Below are 13,299 nucleotides of genomic sequence, written 5' to 3' on the forward strand. Positions count from 1 at the left end.
CTGCGTGGGTTTCCTCCGGGTGCTCCGGTTTCCTCCCACAGTCGAAAGATGTGCAGGACAGGTGAATTGGCCACGCTAAATTGCCCGTAGTGTTAGGTAAGGGGTAGATATAGATGTAGGGGTATGGGTGGGTTATGCTTCGGTGGGGCAGTGTGGACTTGTTGGGCCGAAGGGCCTGTTTCCACACTGTAAGTAATCTAATCTAATCTAATCTAATTTAAAAGACATTTGGATGGTTACATGAATTGGAAGGGTTTGGAGGGATATGGGTCGGATGCGGGCAGGTGGGAATAGATTGGGTTGGGATATCTGCTAGACATGGACGGGTTGGACTGAAAGGTCTGTTTCCATGCTGTACATCTCTATGCCTCGATAACTCACAGAGTGAGTTTGTAAATGCAATTAGTGTGAATGGTATTTGGAGCAATACATGTAATTGGAAAGTTAAAGTTAGGTTGGAGTTTGTTTAAAGGGATTGGAATATAGAGGTAAAGACATCATGAAGCAGTTGCATAGAGTGTTGGTGAGAGTGTACCTGAGGTATTGAGTGCAGTGTCGGTGACCTAATCTAAGAAAGATTACACTGATCACAGAGGACGTGCAATGGACATTCTCCAGATTAATTCCTGAGATGACAAGATTTTCTGATGGGGAGATTTGTCCTGCGACCTCTCCAGTTTCAAAGAATGAGAGGTGATCACAGTGAAATTTCAAAAATCTATGATTCATGTGATGAGGTGGAAATAAACAGGATGTTTCTCTAGCTGTCTACTCTATATTTAAGGCAAATAATGACAGGATAAGGGATATGCCATTTAAGACCATAATAAGGCGGAAATACTTCCCTTGGAGGGGACTGACTAACACAGGGGCATGGAAGCCTGTTGGCAGGGCAAGATTAAGGAGAATCCCCAGATATTCTTCACGTATATCAAGTGTAACAGAACAACCAGGGAACATGTCGGGCCTATTAGTGACTTGGCAAGTTGTATCCAAACTCAACTTCATGGTAGAAGGCTGTTTATGTGACTGGAGCCCAATTTCCCCGGTGTACCCGGTAGAGATCAGTGCTGTGTTCCGTATTATTTGTGGTATTCATAAGTGATGTGAATGTGAAGTGGGTAGGGGGAGTGTGATAAGTAAGTTTGTGTTTGACACAAAGATTGGCCGGGTGGTTGGCAGTGAGGAGGGAGATCTTATATTACAGGAAGATACAGATAGAATGGTCAGATGGACAGAACAATGGCAAATGGAATGTAACCCTGATAAATATGAGGTGATACACTTTGGAAGAAGGAACCAGACAGGGGAGGAAACAAAGAATGGCATCACACTAGGAAGCTCAGAGCGTGCTTCTCCACACATCCCTGAATGTGACTGGATATGATAATTGATGAGTTCAGCATGACTGTAGATAAAGCCTTTATTCATTGACCCAAAGATTATCCGAGTTCTACATAGCACTTTGGTAAGGCCAAATGAAATATTGTGTGCAGTTCTAGGAGCTGCGTTACAGGAAGGATGTGATTGTACTGGATGAGGTGCAGAAGAGATTCACCAGGATGTTCCCTGGGATGGACCATGTGAGCTGTGGAGAGAGGCTGGGTAAGCTTGAATTATTTATTTAGGAGCAGAGGAAGTTGAGTGGGTAACTAATTCAGGTTTAAGATTACAAGGGGCATGGACAGGGTGAATAGACAACAGCTGTTCTTTTTAGTCAAAGTTTCAGATTCCTTACAGAGTAAAACCAGGGAATGGAGAATGGAGAACAGAGAAACATGACACAGCGACTTCACTTCTGCCTTCACAGAAAAATACATAAACAAAGCCTTCCCAGCAATAGGAGAAAACCTGAGTCTGAGGAGGAAATGATGTGGAATGAAACTAGTAAATAAACTAATTTGGAGAAATTATTGGAACTGAAAATAATGGGCATAGAAAAAAAAAACAACACAGCTTGATGAAATGGGAAGCATTTGAGAAACTCACTGGTAGATTAATTAAAGAAAATACAATAGAGGCACTGAACTAGGATTTTCAGCAAGGATTTTAATAGAGTCCCAAGCCTAGTGTGCAAAGTAAAAGCACATGGGATAGGGGATAATATATGAACATGGTGTTAAAATGGGAGTGTGGACAGGAAACAATGAGGAGGAATAAATGGATGGTTTTCAGTTTGGAAGGCTCATGAGGCATCGTAATGATTGGTGCCGGGGCACCAGATATTCACAATACATCTCAAACATCTCATTGAGGGAATCAAATGCAAAGTTTCCAAGTCTGCTGACGGAACTAGGATTTTGAAAGTGAGGAGGATGTGAATAAAACTTAAAGGAGATTGAAACAAACGGAGTGAATGATTAAATATGTGGCAGATGAAGAGCAGTGTGGATAGATGTGATGTTGTCTACTTTGTTGTGAAACACTAAAATTCCAGCCAACCATTGGAAAAGGGAGTGGTTGAGAAATGTCGATCTATGAAGGGAACTGTACTTTTCTTCTGTTATTGTTTAGACAGACATCTGAGTTCCATGCAGGGCAGTGAGTTCTGAAGACAGAAGCCAATACAGGGAATACATTGGCACACAAACCAGTTTACACAGACCCACCAAGTGGGGAGCTGTAACATTGAAAAGGATCTGGGATCTCCCTGTACACCAGTCACTGAAAGCAATATTGCAGGAGCAGAAAGCAGTCAGGAAGATAAATGGGTGTTGACCATCATTTCAGAGGGACTGGAGTCCAGGGGTAAGGGTGTCTCAGTGCAGCTGTACAGGCCCTTGGTGAGACCTCAACTCGAACATTGTGCAGTGTTGTGTGCAGGTTTGGTCTCCATACCTAATAAAGGACAAACCTGACATTGAGGGAGTGCAGCGAAGGATGACCAGACTGATCTCTGAGATGACAGACTTTTTGTGGAGCAGAGTTTGGGGCGACTGAGCCTGTATTCCATGGGGTTTAGGAAAATGAGTGGCGATCTCAGTGAGATATATAAAACACTGACAGGGTGAGGTCGATTGGAAGCAGTGATGATAATTCCCCTGGCTGGGAAGTCTAAAACAAGAGGCCACAGTATTAAATACAGATGGATCACATTGCATTTAGATACGAATAAATGTCTGCACTCAGAGACTGGTGAACCTGGGAATTCTCTCTCACATAAGGCTGTGGAAGACAAGGCACTAAAGACTAATAAGGATGTCTAGACACCAAAGGATGGGGGAGAGAGCAGGAGTATGGTGTAGAAATAAAGGGTCAGCCATCATTATATTGAATTGGATAGTAAACTCGACAGACCAAGGGGACGACCGCAGTTCCTATTTTATAGCTTCACAAGGTTAATCACATTAAGGGGTGTGTAAAGTGTGTGGGGAAAGTGCATTCAGGAGATGTTCAGACATTAACTAGAATGGGGCAGGCTCAATGGCCTATTACATTCCCGATGTTTCTGTGCGGTTTGTGGGAAAGCTCTGTAAATGTTGTCACAAGTTCGCAGATGTTTGGAACGACGTCTCTGCTGGCTCAACATGACTGTCTTTCCCGTTCCCTTTTCCATACCGAGGTTGGGGGCTGGATGTTCTGTCAGGTTTTATCCTTTTAGACTTTAGAGCAGTTTGATACAATAGAGTGTCTTGCTTGGCCTTTTCAGAGACCATTGAAGAGTGTATCACATGTCTGTGTGTCTGGAGTCACTTTTAGGCCAGACCAGGAAAGCACGGGAGATTCACTTCCTGAAAGTACATTGGGGAAGGAAATTGGTGTTTACAATCGACATTGACATCAAGGCCATTGTTACTGACACCAGATTTGAGATCTCGATATTTTATTAATTGTTTTTAATTTCCACCAGCTGCCAGAGCATTAGCCTGGTCTGGATTATTCATCCAGTGACTTTTCCAAAACACACCATCTCCACATGGGGACCGATCGGAAACCACACTGAGCAAGTTTATGTCTGTGCTGCTTGACAGCTCTATCAAAACGAACTCCCAATTTGACTATCATGATGAGACTGAGAGGGTTGTAATTGTCCAGATTGTAATTATTCCCCGACACTGAGTAATTTTCCACATTGCTAGGGAGATGTCAGAGTTGTAGCTGGAAGGAAACCGCTTCCCCAGGGGCACGGCTTGTTGTACAGCACAAGTCTTCATTCCTATTTCAGGAATGGGGTCAGGACTCATTGCATTTGCCTCTCTAAAGTGTTCAGCTTTTTCTTCATGGCACGTGCAGCGAATTGAATTGGTTGAAGACTGATCTGTGATCCTGTGGGCATCATGATGACGGTGAATTGAATCATTGACTCAACACCCCTGGCTGAGGATGGTACAGATACTATTTCCTTGTTTTTTACACTGATGTGCAGAGCTGATCCATTGATAGAATGGGGATAATTGTGGAGCCCTCTCTAACAGTTAGTTGTTTAATGGACTATCACGATTTTTGGCCGAATGTGGCAGGCTGCAGAGGTTTCATCGGGGTGTATTGACCTTGTGACAATTTCTCTCTCTCGATCATACGATTTGGTTTTATTTGATTTGATAGGATTCGTTGTCGCATGTATCTAAGTAGAGTGAAACTCTTTGTTTATACACAGTTCTGGCAGATCATAGTGAGAGTTGGAGCTGCCTTTTTTTAGAGACATGGAGTGGCCGAAAATTAAAAGTCTACTTCAGCTGTCTGTTTCTGAAGAGCCACAAAATAGACAGAAATTAAAATAGATTGCTTCAGCATCAGTGAAAAAAGGGCCTTTTAAAAGGGAATTATTCCAAAGCAAAAGAAAGGATAATCTGATTCGCAAGATTCTGAAACATGCCAATATAGTGGTAAAGAAGGTTCTTTTTTTAAAAAAAAATGATGATTTGTAACAGAACACAGATGAAAAAATGAAATTGTAGCACAAAAACTTTGAAGAATCACTACAAAAAGTAACTTATTCTGATCTCAGTAAGGATTATTTTCATCCACAAAAATAGCATCTCAAGTTATCTTTCAGAAGCTAGCTTTGCCTTTGAAACTGTTTACAATAGTAATAAGTTCTAGTTAAATATTTGGTAAATAATCATGGACACAGATTTCAACATAATAATAAAACCTTAAAGAGATGCCTGGCTTGTCTTGTCGAATTTGCGAAGAAAAAGGTTAACCGTGGAAATAATAATATTACGTATTTTGTATCAGAATCAGCTTTTTACTGTAAAATGTGATCACGGAATTTGATAAGAGATAGCCTGCCCATTGGAGAATAGAATTCATGCAATCCTTCAAGACACTCCTGGGAGTGTCCAACAATGATAAGTTGTTTTACAAGATTGGTTCTGCAGAAGGGGAGTGGAGTGTACACTGACAAAGTTGTGTATGATCATTGCAACACAGAACGTATAAAAATACTGTCTTTTTACTGTAAACTCGAAGTGTGTCATTGATTTGCCGTCTGATCTGAGCTAAAGATTAAGGAAACGATTGTCTTCTCATGTCAAAGCCAGATTTGAGGAAGATCCTTTGGTATTCTCCCAGCATTAACCAGGTTTTGCTTGAATTAATGTCCATTCCGTGCCTGTGTCCTGTCTGCCTCCAGAGTCTTTGACCCTCGCTGGGGAATCTCGCTCCTATAATAAGCAAGGACATACAGATCATAGGGTAAAGGAAAAACTTAGACTGAGACATACAGGCTACACCAGAAAGGGTATGCTATAGGCAACATCAATGTGAGCAAGATCAGCATTATTTGAAGTTAGAGAATCCATTCCTCAGTTTAATAATGGGCTGGGAAGATGCTGTTCATGAGCCGCTGGTTTGTGTGTTCAAGATTCTGTATTGTCTCCATGATGGAAGAGATTGCAGGAGATCCAGGGTTCGATGGGTCTTTGATAATGTTGTCAGCCTTTCTACGGCAGTGAGCTGTGTCAATGGAGACAATGGATAGGACGTTGGTTTCCGTGATGGCATGGGCTGTGCACACAACCTTCTGTCATTTCACTTACTGTCCTGGGCAGGGCTGTGGCCACACCAGGTCATTATGCACCCAGATAGTTTGCTGTCAGTGGTGCATTTGTAGAAATTGGTGATGGTCCTTGTGGACATGTCAAATGTCCTGAGCAGCCAGAGAAAGAAGAGGCGTTGTTGTGCCATCTCGGCTATCACATCTACATGGGAGGTCGTTTATCTTCACTCCAAGCAACTTAATGCTTTCCACTCTTTCAACTTCAGTTCCATTGATGCAGATGGGGGCATGTTCTCCTCATTTCTTTCTGAAGTCATTGATCAGTTGGTTAGTTCTGCCGACGTTGAAAGAGAGGATGGTCTCAGTGCAGGGCTTCACCAAGTCCTCTATTTCCGTTCTGTATTTTGACTTGTTATCATTAAATACCTGTTCTACTATGATGGTGTCATCAGTGAACATGTAGATGGCATTCGTTCAAAATTTTGCAACACAGCCGTGGGTGTACAGGGGTATAGTAGGGGGCTGAGGACACATCCTTTGGGATTTCAGTGTTGAATGTTATCATGGAAGAGACACACTTACCTATTTTCACTGATTGTGTACTGTGGGTCAGAAAGCTGAGGATCCAATTTCAGAGGGCGGAGCCAAGACTAAGGTCAGGGAGTTTGGTGATCAGTCTGAAGGAATAATGGTGTTGAAGGTGAACCTATAGTCAATGATCAGGAATCTGATGTGGGTGCCCTTGTTGTCCAGGTGTTCCAGGGATATGGCACCCGCTATGTACCCATTCCACTGGTAGGAAAATTGTAGGGGATCGAGGCAGGCTGGGAGACTGGAACTGATGTGGGCCATGACTAGACTCTCGACGCATTTCACTCCCCTCAGTCTCCTGCGCTCTAAAGAGATATGTCCCAGCTTATCCAACCTCTCCCTATGACTCAGACCCTTGAGTCCTGGCAACATCCTTGTAAAGTTCCAGTTTAATACCATCCTTCCTACAGCAAGGTGACCAAAACTGAACACAATGCTGAACTTGGACATATGGACATATTTGGAACTGCAGGTTTTACTCTGCTGCCAATTATTATGCTGCTGTGATATTGCTTTTTATTGTTATTCTGAAATCTTATTATTCATTGAATCCTCTGACGGTAATCCCCTCCAGTTAACGTTCTCCTGACTGCTTGAATTTGATTCAATCTATTTTGTTTGGACTGATATTTTGATGCCGCTGTATATCAGAGAACAGGAAGAGATGATGGATGATTGTGCAGTGTGTGTCCTTTACTGGACCAGCTTGTCTCTCCAGGCACCTAAAGCTTTTATTGTGGGTCAGAGTACCTCAGAATCGTTACATCACAGAAGGAAGCTATTTAGCTCATTGTAGGTCCATGCACATAGAACATTACAGCTCAGTACCTACAACATCCTTCAGCACTGCCGACAGATCCACCGACCTTACTATCAACCGTAAATTTACTAACTCATCCTTCTATACCCTCATTAAGGTCATTTTCAAAAGGACAAACAACAGTCACTCTAAAGCAGATCCTTGCAGTATACCACTAGTGACTGAAATCCAGGATGAACATTCCCCATCAACTACCACCTTCTGACTGCTTTCAGCTAGCCGATTTGTGATCCAAACGCTAAATCACCCACAATTCCACGTCTCCATATTTTCTGGGAGATAGTAAGGACTGCAGATGTTTGAGATCAGGGTCGAGAGTGTGGCGCTGGAAACGCACAGCAGGTCAGGCAACATCCGAGGAGCGAGGAGAAAATGAAGACTGCAGATGCTGCAGACCATAAAACTGATTCTCGATGAAGGGCTTACAAGAGAAACATCAACTTGCATGCATCTTGGATGCTACCTCATCTGTTCTGCTTTTCAAACACCACACTCTCCATATTTTCTTCAATAGCCGACCATGGGGGACCTTATCAAACGCTTCACTGAAATTCACATACCTCACTTTACTCTTATCCACCTGTTTGGTCACCTTCTCAATGAACTCGGTAAGATTTGTGAGGCATGACATACCCTTCACAAAACCTTGTTGACTATTCCGAATCAAATGTTTCCTTTCCAGATGATAGTAAATCCTATCTCTTATAATCCTTTCCAACACTTTACCCACAACCAAAGTAAGACAGGTATATAATTACCAGGGTTGTCTCTTCTCCATTTCTTGAACAAAGGGACAACATTTGCTGTCCTCCAGTCTTCTGGCACTCTTCCTGTAGACAATGGCGATGTAAAAATCCGAACAGTTGGTTGCGTAAACTCCTCCCTAACTTCTCAGAGAATCCTAGGATAAATCCCATCTGGCCCAGGGGACATATCTATTTTCACACTCTCCAGAACTGCTAACATCTCGACGTTACGAACTTCAATCCCGTCTAGACTAATAGCCTGTTTCTCAGTATTGGCCTTGACAGCATTTTCTTTTTCCAATGTGAATCCTGATTCAAATATTAATTTACAGCCTGTCCTATCTCCTCAGACTCCACACACAACTTAACACTACTGTGTTTGATTGTCACTAATCTTCATTTGGTGATTCTTTTATTCGTGACATGCTGATAGAAAGCTTGAGGGTTTTCCACGATCCTACTTGCCAAAGACTTGTCATGCTCTATCCTGGCTATTCTTAGCTTTTTTAAAAAGTCCTTCCAGGCTAACTTGTAACTCTCAAGCATCCGAACCGAGCCTTCATGTTTCATCTTTACATAAGCCACCTTCTTCCTCTTGACAAGAGATTCAACTGCTTCAGTAAACCACAGCAGCCTCACTCAACCATTTTCTCCTTTCCTGGCAGGTATAAAATTATCAAGGTCACACAGTAGCTGTTGTTTGAAAAAGCTCCACACTTAAATTGTACCTATCCTCTGCAGTTTCCTTCCCCATCCTATGCATCCTAAAACCTTTCCTAATCGCATCATAATTACCTTTTCCCCAGCTATAACTCTTGTCCTGCAGTATACACCTGTCCCTTTCCATCGCTAAGGTAAACATAACTGAATTGTAGTCACTATCAGCAAAGTGTTCACCTACCTCCAAATCTAACACCTGGTCTGGTTCATTACTCAGTACCAAAGCCAATTTGGCCTCGGCCCTTGTTGGCCTATCAACATAATGTGTCAGGAAACCATTCTGCACACATTGGACAAACACTGACCCATATAAAGTATTTCTACTGTACCATTTCGAATCAATATTTGGAAAGTTAAATTCTTCCATAACAAATGCTCTGTTATTTTCGCTCCTATTCAGTATCATCTTTTTAATCCTTTCCTCTACATCTCTGGAACATTTCAGAGGGCAATAGAGAACTTTCAACAGGGAGACCTCTCCGTTTTTGTTTCTAACCTCTTTCCATACGACCTCACTAGACGGGTCCTTATCAAGCATCCTTTATACCAACGTAATGCTGTCTTTGATTTTCAATGCCACGCTAACCTCCCCCACCCCAACCACCACCCCCTCCCCACTGTTAGTACTTTCCTTTTTTTCAATGTAGCATCTAAACCTCGGACCCTCCAACGATCAGTCCTGTCCCTGCTCTATCCATTTCTCCAAAATGGCCAAAACATCAAGCTGTACAACTGCACAATTTGGAAACAGGGATGTTAAACGAGGGTGAGTTGGATAGATCAGAAGACAGCATGAGGGGAGATAGACAGGAACGAACAGAAAATGGAAGTTTTATTTAGAAATTCTCACGGACTGCAAGGCCTTTATCTATTGTCATACCGTTTGAGCACTGTGCGGATACTGGCTGTGGTCCCAGAGCATTTATCGCCAATAATATCACAGAGCTGAGTTGCTGACAGTTAAACAGAGTCCAAAAGGCCAAGTGATTTTTTTATTTTTCTACAGTGAGAAGGTGATTTAATTTAAATAGACTGGGTGAACAGCAGCAGGAACTGAGAACCCCCTCAATACTGAGATAATGCGCCAGAGAATCTCAATGAGGTGGATCAGTGACAGAGGGGAAATCAGCATCTCAGCTGTGGGCCAAATAATGATTGAAAAAGATTGCACACCACTTCCGTGGTTTTCTAATGCACATTTCAATTTATGTAGCTCAATATCACGAGTGTATCTTATTTCTTCGTACTTCCCATAGTTTAGTACGGACGGAAAATCATTTTGTCCCCGTATTTTGTGTTCAATAACAGAACTAATACGGTGATAAAGTCCATGTTTTTTTAAACTTGGTTTACATGATTGGACCCATCAGTGGGCCAGCAGGTTGGAGGAATTGTTGAAGGCCTTCCAGCACTCAGGTAGCTGAACGGCCTCTTCCCAGTGTGGACCCGCCAGTGCTTCAGCAGGGAGGAATTGCTGAAGGCCTTCCCACACTTGGGGGAGAGGCCTTTCAGCTGTCCCAAGTGCAGGATGGCCTTCAGCATTTCCTCCACCCTGAAGCACTGGTGGGTCCACACTGTGGAAGACTTAACAGACTCTGAGAACGTTCCTCTCACTCCACGCTACTCCCCATTTCGATTGAGAGAGAGAGAACCAGTCTTTAACTAAACTCTTCCAACATTTACACAGTGCATTTGGTGTGTGATCATACTTCACGTTATCCACCATCGTGACAGGAGCCACAATACCTTCATTCTAAAACAGATAACCATTCCCACCAGCTTCTGATCCCCACAGAGAACATGGGTCTGTCTTCCTGGAGATGGAAGATGCCTCCTTGAGGCTTGGCACAAAACATTTGGCTTCCTTCCTCACTGCCGGCAAAAAACGTTAAAGAATCATTTGTTCCACAGGCAATGGAGCCACGAGGAACATTGTGAGCAGTCTATGAGTGCAGTCTCTGCTCCATTCGTTTTCCAGGTTGGAGCATCAATGACACCCTCCTATTCCTGTGTAAGTGTCTCAAGGGGTGAATGGTCTCCTCCTGGTTCCATAGAACAGATTTAGGGGTCTTACTGGACTCTGCCTGTTCCTGTTTAACAGTTCAATGTGCTGACCAGATGCCTCCTCTTCCTGTGGAACAGGCAGGAGGATTGAATGGGCAGTCCCTCTTCTTGATCAGTCATTTCGATGGGCTGAATAGTTTCCACATATCCGGATGTAACCAGCTTGAGGTGCTGAATGAGCTCCTCTTTTAATTGTGGAAATGTGCAGTGCCTGGCCTTTCTGTTACATGAAAGTTACTGGCACTTTAACAGCATGAACGTGAATGTTGTTTGGGTCTTGCTGAATATGGACACAGACCGGTTCAGGAGCTGAGTGGGGACAAAATGTTCTGAATATTATGTGATCTTCAGTGATCACTCCGCTTCTGATCTTGGGATAGATGGGGGGCGCCGGGAATGGGGGCACATAGACGATGACGAAGGAGCTGAAGATGTTTGTGCTGAGAAAGTTAATCTGAGGATCTCCTGAAGAGATGTCCCGGGACTGAGAGGATTGTCGGCCACCGACCACAAACATCTTCCTTTGTGCTCTGAAAGACCCCAACCAGTGAGGAGGTTAGACCTGATTCTCATTAAGCTCAAAAAATAGGTGGTCCCGATGACATCCTCAGTCAACTACTGCCTTGATATCAAGGCCATTCACTCTTTCTTGAGCCCCTGTGTTCACCTCTTGTTCAAATCAATAGGTGACGGTGTATGTGCAGAGTGTTTTCCTCTCACAGAGGGTACTCAATGTCAGGAATTATCTGGACTAGAGAGTTAGGGGAGCTACATCGCTGAAAGTATTTATAGAGGTAGTACATGAATCGTTGACCTGTCAGAGAGCTGAGGACTGTGAAGAACTGGGCATTAAGGAGGAGTTAATGCTAACAGTAGATCAGCCATGATCGTATACAATGACTTGATCGTCCGAATTACCTATTTCTGTTCCTTATGTTTTCATTTTCTGTAATTTCAAAGTAAACGTCTGTAATTTTCCTGGATGTACTGTTATTGTATGTTGTAATCAGAGCTAGCAAAGCATTTTTGTGAGTGAGGTATGGAGCTTTATTCATAACGAATCCTGGTCTAGACCAAGACCAATAAATGAAGCACAAGTTGCAGTGAGGGAGCACTCTGTAAACAGACCAGAGGCGTCTTTCAAAACCAACCTGGATTTCCAAATAACATTTTCCAATCTGTGCGTGACAGTTGTGAGGGATTATTTGAGATCCTGTGTTACTGTGGACCAGGTATTTGGAGCAAGTGGCCCCCATCTGCACCTTGCAGGAGCTGTGAGAGGCTGAATGCACCATAGTAACCCGGGACTGTGGAGCAAGAGTGGGTCATCAGACACTTTGTCATGGCTCTACCATGCACTATGATCTGATTAAGGTCTCAGTAGCACTTTTCTATCAGTGTACCATTTCCTTACATTCATTTGTCTTTCAAATGTCTTACATAGATAATTCTGAACAAATGGAAATATCCAGGCATCACAATCTTCTGTGGAAGGGAATTCACACCTTAACAACCCTTTGTGAATCTCTTGTTCGTGTTCTGACCAATGTTGGAGGGTCACTCATGTCTTTTCCCACTCCTCTATTGGTGAAAGCAAATTTTAAATGTAACCAGTTGAGTGTTGTGTCCAATGATATAGGTATCGGACTGGGTAATTTTCTGGAAAAATCAGAGACACAGAAAGTTGAACTGTGAACAAATGGTAAAATGATAGAGTGTCCCAAACATGTTTCTGACTTCGAACTTATTCTGCTCACACAAATGTCTGGGAAAGCGGATTTCTTCCCAGAACAGTTGGATTTGACTGAATTCCCTTTGTTTTGAGCTGTACAGAGATTCCTATGAATCCTCATCAGGAATCCTCCGCGAGTGGTAAAGATGACTCAGGATTTTTGTGCTCTTACACCTTGTTTTCAGGCAGAACAAAGTAAGAGAGAGAGAGAGAGAGAGAGACCAATTGGGTGCGGCTTCTGAAGCAAGTAATATTTTTCTCCGTCTCTGTGCGGAAAAATTCAAGAATATCAACTGAACACCAAACTGGACCATGTGCACTCTCCATGTACATTCTCTGGAATGGATGATAATAGACTGTATGCTGTATGCAGCATCATTGCTGTTGTTGTGGACAGTGCCTTTAATTAGCAAAAGAAAATAATGTGCCCGTTTTATGATTTGATGAGATGCTTATATGCATCTGAGTAATTTTTTAAAATGGGTCGGTATCTTCATAATATTTGTGTTAATACCAATGCATCTCATTCAAAAGGTTATTATCTAGCTTTCGTCTTCTTAACAAGAGAAAATATGTAGCCAGCTGAAAGACTTCTCTGAAAATCATGGTTCAGTAAGATTTTTCATCTAAGATCTAAACAGATAATCCCCGATAACAAAAGACCTTCATTTCAGGAATGAGT

This window comes from Chiloscyllium punctatum, chromosome 12 (genome assembly GCF_047496795.1).
Source record: "Chiloscyllium punctatum isolate Juve2018m chromosome 12, sChiPun1.3, whole genome shotgun sequence".
NCBI lineage: Eukaryota > Metazoa > Chordata > Chondrichthyes > Orectolobiformes > Hemiscylliidae > Chiloscyllium > Chiloscyllium punctatum.